The 8,304-nt window shown below is 45.4% G+C and overlaps 1 pseudogene; it reads right to left on the bottom strand.

The window, feature by feature from the left end:
- Nucleotides 1-1,665: 1,665 nt before the first annotated feature.
- LOC129829670 (SRSF protein kinase 3-like) lies at nt 1,666-8,304 on the bottom strand (annotated as a pseudogene).

Raw genomic sequence — 8,304 nt, 5'->3', positions numbered from 1 at the left:
CTTGTATCCTGCCCGATGACCTCTTTCTTGCGTCCCAATTTAACCGTAAGAGCTGAACAGATATAAGTAACAGATAAAGGGCTATTTGAGGAGCGCAACGAAAATAAGCCTTAGTGTGTTACTGTGTTAATCCTCAATAATTGTTTTATGTATATATCGATGTGATTATGTCACCATCTGGTCAACTTTGTTCAAACTGAACTTCCGTGCCCCTAGTTAGCAACATAATCATACACTGAAGGCACAAAACACTAAGAACACCTTCCTCATATTGAATCTGTACCTCCCCCTTTTGCCCTCAGAACAGCCTAAATTCGTCGAGGCATGGGCTCTGCAAGGTGGGGATGTTTTTCAGTGGCAGGGACTGGGAGACTAGTCAGGATTGATGGAAAGATGAATGTAGCAAACTACAGAGATATCCTTGATGAAAACCTGCTCCAGAGCGCTCAGGACCTCAGACTGGGGCGAAGGTTCACCTTCCAACAGGACAACGACCCTAAGCACACAGCCAAGACAGCGCAGGAGTCTTTGAATGTCCCTGAGCCGCCCAGCCAGGGTCCGAACTTGCAGACATGCAGGTGTTACCCCAAAAGAGACAACAGAATCAATAGATTTTTATCAATACTTGATTTATTGGATGTTGTAAAAAAAGAGCAAAAACATATTACTATTGGCACAGTGCACTGTCCAGCACAGCTGTGGAAAGGCTGAGCACAAACTTTACATTTAATCAAATCATAAAAAACTTGAATAATATTTTACGTCATACATTCAATATGCTTTACAGCATTGGAGAATGGTGGGAGGAGCTATAGGAGGATGGGCTCCTTGTAATGGCTGGAATGGAATTAATGGAGCAGAGTCAAACATGTGGTTTCCATATGTATGATCTGTTTGAAACTGTTCCATTTATTCCATTCCAGCCATTACAATGAGCCCGTCCTCCTATAGCTCCTCCCACCAGTCTCCACTGCTTTACAGATAATCCAATGCTCCATACATTTATAAGAAGAGATACATGTAGCCTTACTTAAAAATTATTTGGGACTGGGGGGCAGTATTGAGGTGCTTGGATGAATAAGGTGCCCAGAGTAAACCTTTTGCTACTCAGGCCCGGAAGCTAGAATATGCATATAATTAGTAGATTTGGATAGAAAACCCTCTGAAGTTTCTAAAACTGTTTGAATGATGTCTGTGAGTATAACAGAACTCATATGGCAGGTAAAAACCTGAGAAAAAATCCAACCAGGATGTGGGAATTCTGAGGTTTGTAGTTTTTCAAGTCATTGCCTATCCAATATACAGTGTCTATGGGGTCATATTGCACTTCCTAAGGCTTCCACTAGATGTCAACGTTCTCTAGAAACCTGTTTCAGGCTTCTGCTGTGAAGGGGGAGAGAATAAGAGCTGTTTGAGTCAGGTGTCTGGCAGAATGCCATGAACTCAGTCTGGCGCGCGGCATTGAGAGTTAGCTGTGTTCCTTTAAATTTCTAAAGACAAAGGAATTGTCCGGTTGAAACATTATTGAAGATTTATGATAAAAACATCCTAAAGATTGATTCTATACATCGTTTGACATGTTTCTACGAACTGTAATAGAACTTTTTTGACTTTTCGTCCAACTAAGGGATTGCATTTGGATTACTGGGCTTAAGTTTTGGGAAAAAAGGAGGTATTTGGACATAAATTATGGACTTTATCGAACAAAACAAACATTTATTGTGGAACTGGAATTCCTGGGAGTGCATTCCGATCAAGATCATCAAAGGTAAGTGAATATTTATAACGCTATTTCTGAGTTTTGTGACACCTCTCCTTCTTTGGAAAATGGCTGTATGTTTTTTTGTGACTTTGCACTGACCAAACATAATCGCAAGGTGTGCTTTAGCTGTAAAGCCTTTTTAAATCAGACACTGTGGCTGGATTAACCAGGAGTTTATCAAATATTACTTTTCACAGAGAACATTGGTATGGGGCCTACTACAACTACGTATATCCTCCCCTAGTCTCAGCGACTGAGCACTATTCGGTTTGTTTCTGCAGGTCCACTAACATAACACATGTATCTCCTAACTTCTTATCAAGTTGGCTCCGGGGGTCCCCATGGGCTTGGCTATCAGGTCTCCAAGGCCAGGGCTCAGGAGCTAAGCCATGGGTGCAGGAGACACTGGGCAGCATTGGCCCTCCTCTCGGGCTGGAAGTCCAACATGCACAACAGAAAGTCAGAGAACAGAGAGGCCTCCTTCAGCAGGAAGTGGTATTTCTCCACCAGCACCTCATACAGATCCCAGTACCGCAGCACCCCGATACGATTCATTTCACCTGGGAAACCACGCAACAGAAAGGAGGGGGAAGAAAGAGAGACAGTAAAACAGAGAGGAGGGTGAGGAAAGAGAGAGGAGGCAAAAGAAAGGGGAGGGGGAGGAAAGAGAGAGGACGTGAAACAGAGAGGAGGGAGAGGAAAGAGAGAGGAGGTGAAACAGAGAGGAGAGAAGAGGTGAAACAGAGAGGAGGGAGAGGAAAGAGTGAGAAAGTGAAACAGAGAGGAGGGAGAAGAAAGAGAGAGGGTGAAGCTGAGAGGAGGGAGAGGAAAGAGAGAGGAGGTGAAACAAAGAGGAGAGAAGAGGTGAAACAGAGAGGAGGGAGAGGAAAGAGAGAGAAAGTGAAACAGAGGGGAGGGAGAAGAAAGAGAGAGGGTGAAACTGAGAGGAGGGAGAGGAAAGAGAGAGGAGTTGAGACAGAGAGGAGGGAGAGGAAAGAGATGATGATCTTCATCGGAATGCACTCCCAGGAATTCCAGTTCCACAATGAAACAGAGAGGAGGGAGAGGAAAGAGAGAGGGTGAAACTGAGAGGAGGGAGAGGAAAGAAAGAGGGTGAAACTGAGAGGAGGGAGCGGAAAGAGAGAGGAGGTGAAACAGAGAGAAGGGAGAGGAAAGAGAGAGGGTGAAACAGAGAGGAGGGAGAGGAAAGAAAGAGGGTGAAACAGAGAGGAGGGAGAGGAAGGAGAGAAGAGGTGAAACAGAGAGGTGGGAGAGGAAAGAGAGAGGAGGGAGAGGAAGGAGAGAGGAGGGAGAGGAAGAAGAGAAGAGGTGAAACAGAGAAGAGTGGGAGGAAAGCGAGTGGGTGAAACAGAGAGGAGGGAGATGAAAGAGAGAAGAGTTGAAACAGAGAGGGGGGATAGTAAAGAGAGAGGGTGAAACAGAGAGGAGGGGGAGGAAAGAGAGAAGAGGTGAAACAGAGAGGAGGGAGAAGACAGAGAGAGAGCAGGCTACACTCCAGATGTCTGCTGGTGGGCCGTAGTCAGAGCCCAGTAGAACCTCTAGTGAGCGGTACTGACAGGTCTGGATCTCCTCACAGAAATGTTTGTACTGGAATGTCACAAAGCAACGGCACAGAGTAAAATACAGTTCTGATCCCAGGGCAGTATTCCACACAAGTCCCTCTTATTTTGCAACCAACTACTGAGTATGGGTGGAGGTTCAGCAATGGCAACGGTTCATAAAGAAGTCGGAAATCCGTATGACGTCATTGTTTTAGCACTATCCACAGAGTTTTTAAACTATAGTGTGCAACATGGTTCAATGTGCCAGTAAATCAGCACAATCAGATCTTTCAGTTTTTCAATGTGGCCTCGTCTTAGAGCTAAAACTGAAATCATGTTTACTGTGCTAATGACGATTTAAAAACAGAGTAATGGAGATTAATGTAAAATACGGCAAACTTAGCAAAATACATATTTGTGATAAATGCATGGGGGCCCTCAATTTTATCCACCTCCGCTATTGCTGACTGACTGATCAATACCCACCACCCAACAGGAGCTTCCCAGGACAGCAATCTTTACTGTGACCTCCTTCAGACTGAAGGGAGTCACCAGGTCCTTCTCTGGATAGACAGTAAGAGATGAACAACATACAGTAGAGGGTTATGATCTGATTGAGACACTTCAACAGCATACTGGACAGAGTCAACCTGAAGTGACAAACAGGCAGAATACACAGTGCATCTACATCTAAAGGTGACATAGAAACAGAATACTAGCCTTCAGTAAAGTGTCATGTGCAGTAAACAGATGTATCATCTGGTGTGATGACGTCACAGAGTTCTAGAATATCTGTAGCTGAACAGTCACATGACCTTACAGAGTTCTAGAACATCTGTAGCTGAACAGTCACATGACCTTACAGAGTTCTAGAGTATATGTAGCTGAACAGTCACATGACCTTACAGAGTTCTAGAGTATCTGTAAATGAACAGTCACATGACCTTACAGAGTTCTAGAGTATATGTAGCTGAACAGTCACATGACCTTAGAGAGTTCTAGAACATCTGTAGATGAACAGTCCCATAACCTTACAGAGTTCTAGAGTATATATAGCTGAACAGTCACATGACCTTACAGAGTTCTAGAACATCTGTAGCTGAACAGTCACATAACCTTACAGAGTTCTAGAACATCTGTAGATGAAGTCACATGACCTTACAGAGTTCTAGAATATCTGTAGCTGAACAGTCACATGACCTTACAGAGTTCTAGAGTATCTGTAGATGAACAGTCACATGACCTTACAGAGTTCTAGAACATCTGTAGTTGAACAGTTACATGACCTTACAGAGATCTAGAACATCTGTAGCTGAACAGTCACATGACCTTACAGAGTTCTAAAACATCTGTAGCTGAACAGTCACATGACCTTACAGAGTTCTAGAGTATATGTAGCTGAACAGTCACATAACCTTACAGAGTTCTAGAACATCTGTAGATGAAGTCACATGACCTTACAGAGTTCTAGAATATCTGTAGATGAACAGTCACATGACCTTACAGAGTTCTAGAGTATCTGTAGATGAACAGTCACATGACCTTACAGAGTTCTAGAACATCTGTAGTTGAACAGTTACATGACCTTACAGAGATCTAGAATATCTGTAACTGAACAGTCACATGAGAGTTCTAGAACATCTGTAGCTGAACAGTACTCAGTCATATGACCTTACATAATTCTAGAACATCTGTAGCAAAACAGTCATATGACCTTACAGAGTTCCAGAAAATCTGAATGAAAACAGTCATATGACCTTACAGCGTTCCAGAAAATCTGAATCAAAACAGTCATATGACCATACAGAGTTCCAGAAAATCTGAATCAAAACAGTCATATGACCATACAGAGTTACAGAAAATCTGAATCAAAACAGTCATATGACCTTACAGAGTTCCAGAAAATCTGAATCAAAACAGTCACATGACCTTACAGCGTTCTGGAACATCTGAATCAAAACAGTCATATGACCTTACAGCGTTCTGGAACATCTGTAGCAAAACAGTCATATGACCTTACAGCGTTCTGGAACATCTGAATCAAAACAGTCACATGACCTTACAGCGTTCTGGAACATCTGAATCAAAACAGTCATATGACCTTACAGCGTTCTGGAACATCTGAATCAAAACAGTCACATGACCTTACAGCGTTCTGGAACATCTGAATCAAAACAGTCACATGACCTTACAGCGTTCTGAAACATCTGAATCAAAACAGTCATATGACCTTACAGCTTTCTGGAACATCTGAATCAAAACAGTCATATGACCTTACAGAGTTCCAGAAAATCTGAATCAAAACAGTCATGTGACCTTACAGCGTTCTGGAACATCTGTAGCAAAACAGTCATATGACCATACAGAGCCGCTTATATTGAATAAAGTCACCTTGTACGATGGAGATTTACAAGCGTATCAAAACGTCACGTCAGGGTAAACCTACTCGAAACACAGCCCTTATTTTAAGTGTTCCTAAAATCTCCTATGGGAAAAATTAATGGTGGAAAAACAATTGGAACCATTTCCCTGTTTGACCGCTAGGTTTTATGGGTATTATGACACCTCCACTGCGGGGTTCTATTATGTAGCTGAACAGTGAACACTACCTGCTCTACTCATCGACTTGGCATCTTTCCCAGGGAATGGAGGACATGCACTGCCCCCTGCTGTCGGTTTTAGGTTCTGCTCCTCCAAACAAAGCAGTATATTTTCAGGCTTGATGTCTGTGTGGATGATTTTACATTGAGTGTGCAGGTAGTCCAACACCTGAAGAACCTACAGGGAGAGGGTGATGGCACTGTTAACCCAAAACAACTCCTGCATCAAACTAAAGACGCATGCAGAGAGTGTGGTGATTTCCATAATGACGTTTCTACTCATCTTCTATGAACTCTGTCACTCTCTGACCCGAGCAATGACCTGTTTGTCCCAAGAACGCGATAGTCCTGGGTTCCCAAAACAGACCTGCCAACAGCAGAGGTCTGGTCCTAACAGCTCCAGCACTAAGCATACATCTACACACAGGAGGTCAAGGAACCAAACACATCTGAACTCTGAACTTTGACTCCTCATTGTGTGTGTGTGTGTGTGTGTGTGTGTGTGTGTGTGTGTGTGTGTGTGTGTGTGTGTGTGTGTGTGTGTGTGTGTGTGTGTGTGTGTGTGTGTGTGTGTGTGTGTGTGTGTGTGCGTGCGATGACTGTGCAGTCTAGGGAAGGATACGGACTCCGTTGACCCCAGCTATCTTAAAATCATCCAGCAGTTGGACTATTCTCCGGCTGTGGGGAGAGATGTGACACCTCTGTCAGCCTGTCTGATCCTACACAGAGGAGAGATGTGGCAACTCTGTCAGCCTGTCTGATCCTACACAGAGGAGAGATGTGGCAACTCTGTCAGCCTGTCTGATCCTACACAGAGGAGAGATGTGGCAACTCTGTCAGCCTGTCTGATCCTACACAGAGGAGAGATGTGACCCCTCTGTCAGCCTGTCTGATCCTACACAGAGGAGAGATGTGACCCCTCTGTCAGCCTGTCTGATCCTACACAGAGGAGAGATGTCACCCCTCTGTCAGCCTGTCTGATCCTACACAGAGGAGAGATGTGACCCCTCTGTCAGCCTGTCTGATCCTACACAGAGGAGAGATGTGACCCCTCTGTCAGCCTGTCTGATCCTACACAGAGGAGAGATGTCACCCCTCTGTCAGCCTGTCTGATCCTACACAGAACAGAGAAGTGACCCCTCTGTCAGCCTGTCTGATCCTACACAGAACAGAGAAGTGACCCCTCTATCAGCCTGTCTGATCCTACACAGAACAGAGATGTGACCCCTCTGTCAGCCTGTCTGATCCTACACAGAGGAGAGATGTGACCCCTCTGTCAGCCTGTCTGATCCTACACAGAGGAGAGATGTGACCCCTCTGTCAGCCTGTCTGATCCTACACAGAACAGAGATGTGACCCCTCTGTCAGCCTGTCTGATCCTATACAGAGGAGAGATGTGACCCCTCTGTCAGCCTGTCTGATCATACACAGAGGAGAGATGTGGCAACTCTGTCAGCCTGTCTGATCCTACACAGAGGAGAGATGTGGCAACTCTGTCAGCCTGTCTGATCCTACACAGAGGAGAGATGTGGCAACTCTGTCAGCCTGTCTGATCCTACACAGAGGAGAGATGTGGCAACTCTGTCAGCCTGTCTGATCCTACACAGAGGAGAGATGTGACCCCTCTGTCAGCCTGTCTGATCCTACACAGAGGAGAGATGTGACCCCTCTGTCAGCCTGTCTGATCCTACACAGAGGAGAGATGTCACCCCTCTGTCAGCCTGTCTGATCCTACACAGAGGAGAGATGTGACCCCTCTGTCAGCCTGTCTGATCCTACACAGAGGAGAGATGTGACCCCTCTGTCAGCCTGTCTGATCCTACACAGAGGAGAGATGTCACCCCTCTGTCAGCCTGTCTGATCCTACACAGAACAGAGAAGTGACCCCTCTGTCAGCCTGTCTGATCCTACACAGAACAGAGAAGTGACCCCTCTATCAGCCTGTCTGATCCTACACAGAGGAGAGATGTGACCCCTCTGTCAGCCTGTCTGATCCTACACAGAGGAGAGATGTGACCCCTCTGTCAGCCTGTCTGATCCTACACAGAGGAGAGATGTGACCCCTCTGTCAGCCTGTCTGATCCTACACAGAACAGAGATGTGACCCCTCTGTCAGCCTGTCTGATCCTATACAGAGGAGAGATGTGACCCCTCTGTCAGCCTGTCTGATCATACACAGAACAGAGAAGTGACCCCTCTGTCAGCCTGTCTGATCCTACACAGAACAGAGATGTGACCCCTCTGTCAGCCTGTCTGATCCTACATAGAGCAGAGATGTGACCCCTCCATCAATGTCTGGTTTCTGGGAGCAGACAGGAACACTTCCCTCGCTGTTCACAGGGACACACAGCCGGCAGGACTCAGTATGGGATTTGGACAT

The sequence above is a fragment of the Salvelinus fontinalis genome, chromosome 31, assembly GCF_029448725.1.
Source record: "Salvelinus fontinalis isolate EN_2023a chromosome 31, ASM2944872v1, whole genome shotgun sequence".
NCBI classification, from domain to species: domain Eukaryota; kingdom Metazoa; phylum Chordata; class Actinopteri; order Salmoniformes; family Salmonidae; genus Salvelinus; species Salvelinus fontinalis.
Note: the sequence above shows the minus strand (reverse complement) of the source record. Positions and strands in the feature narration are given on the sequence as shown.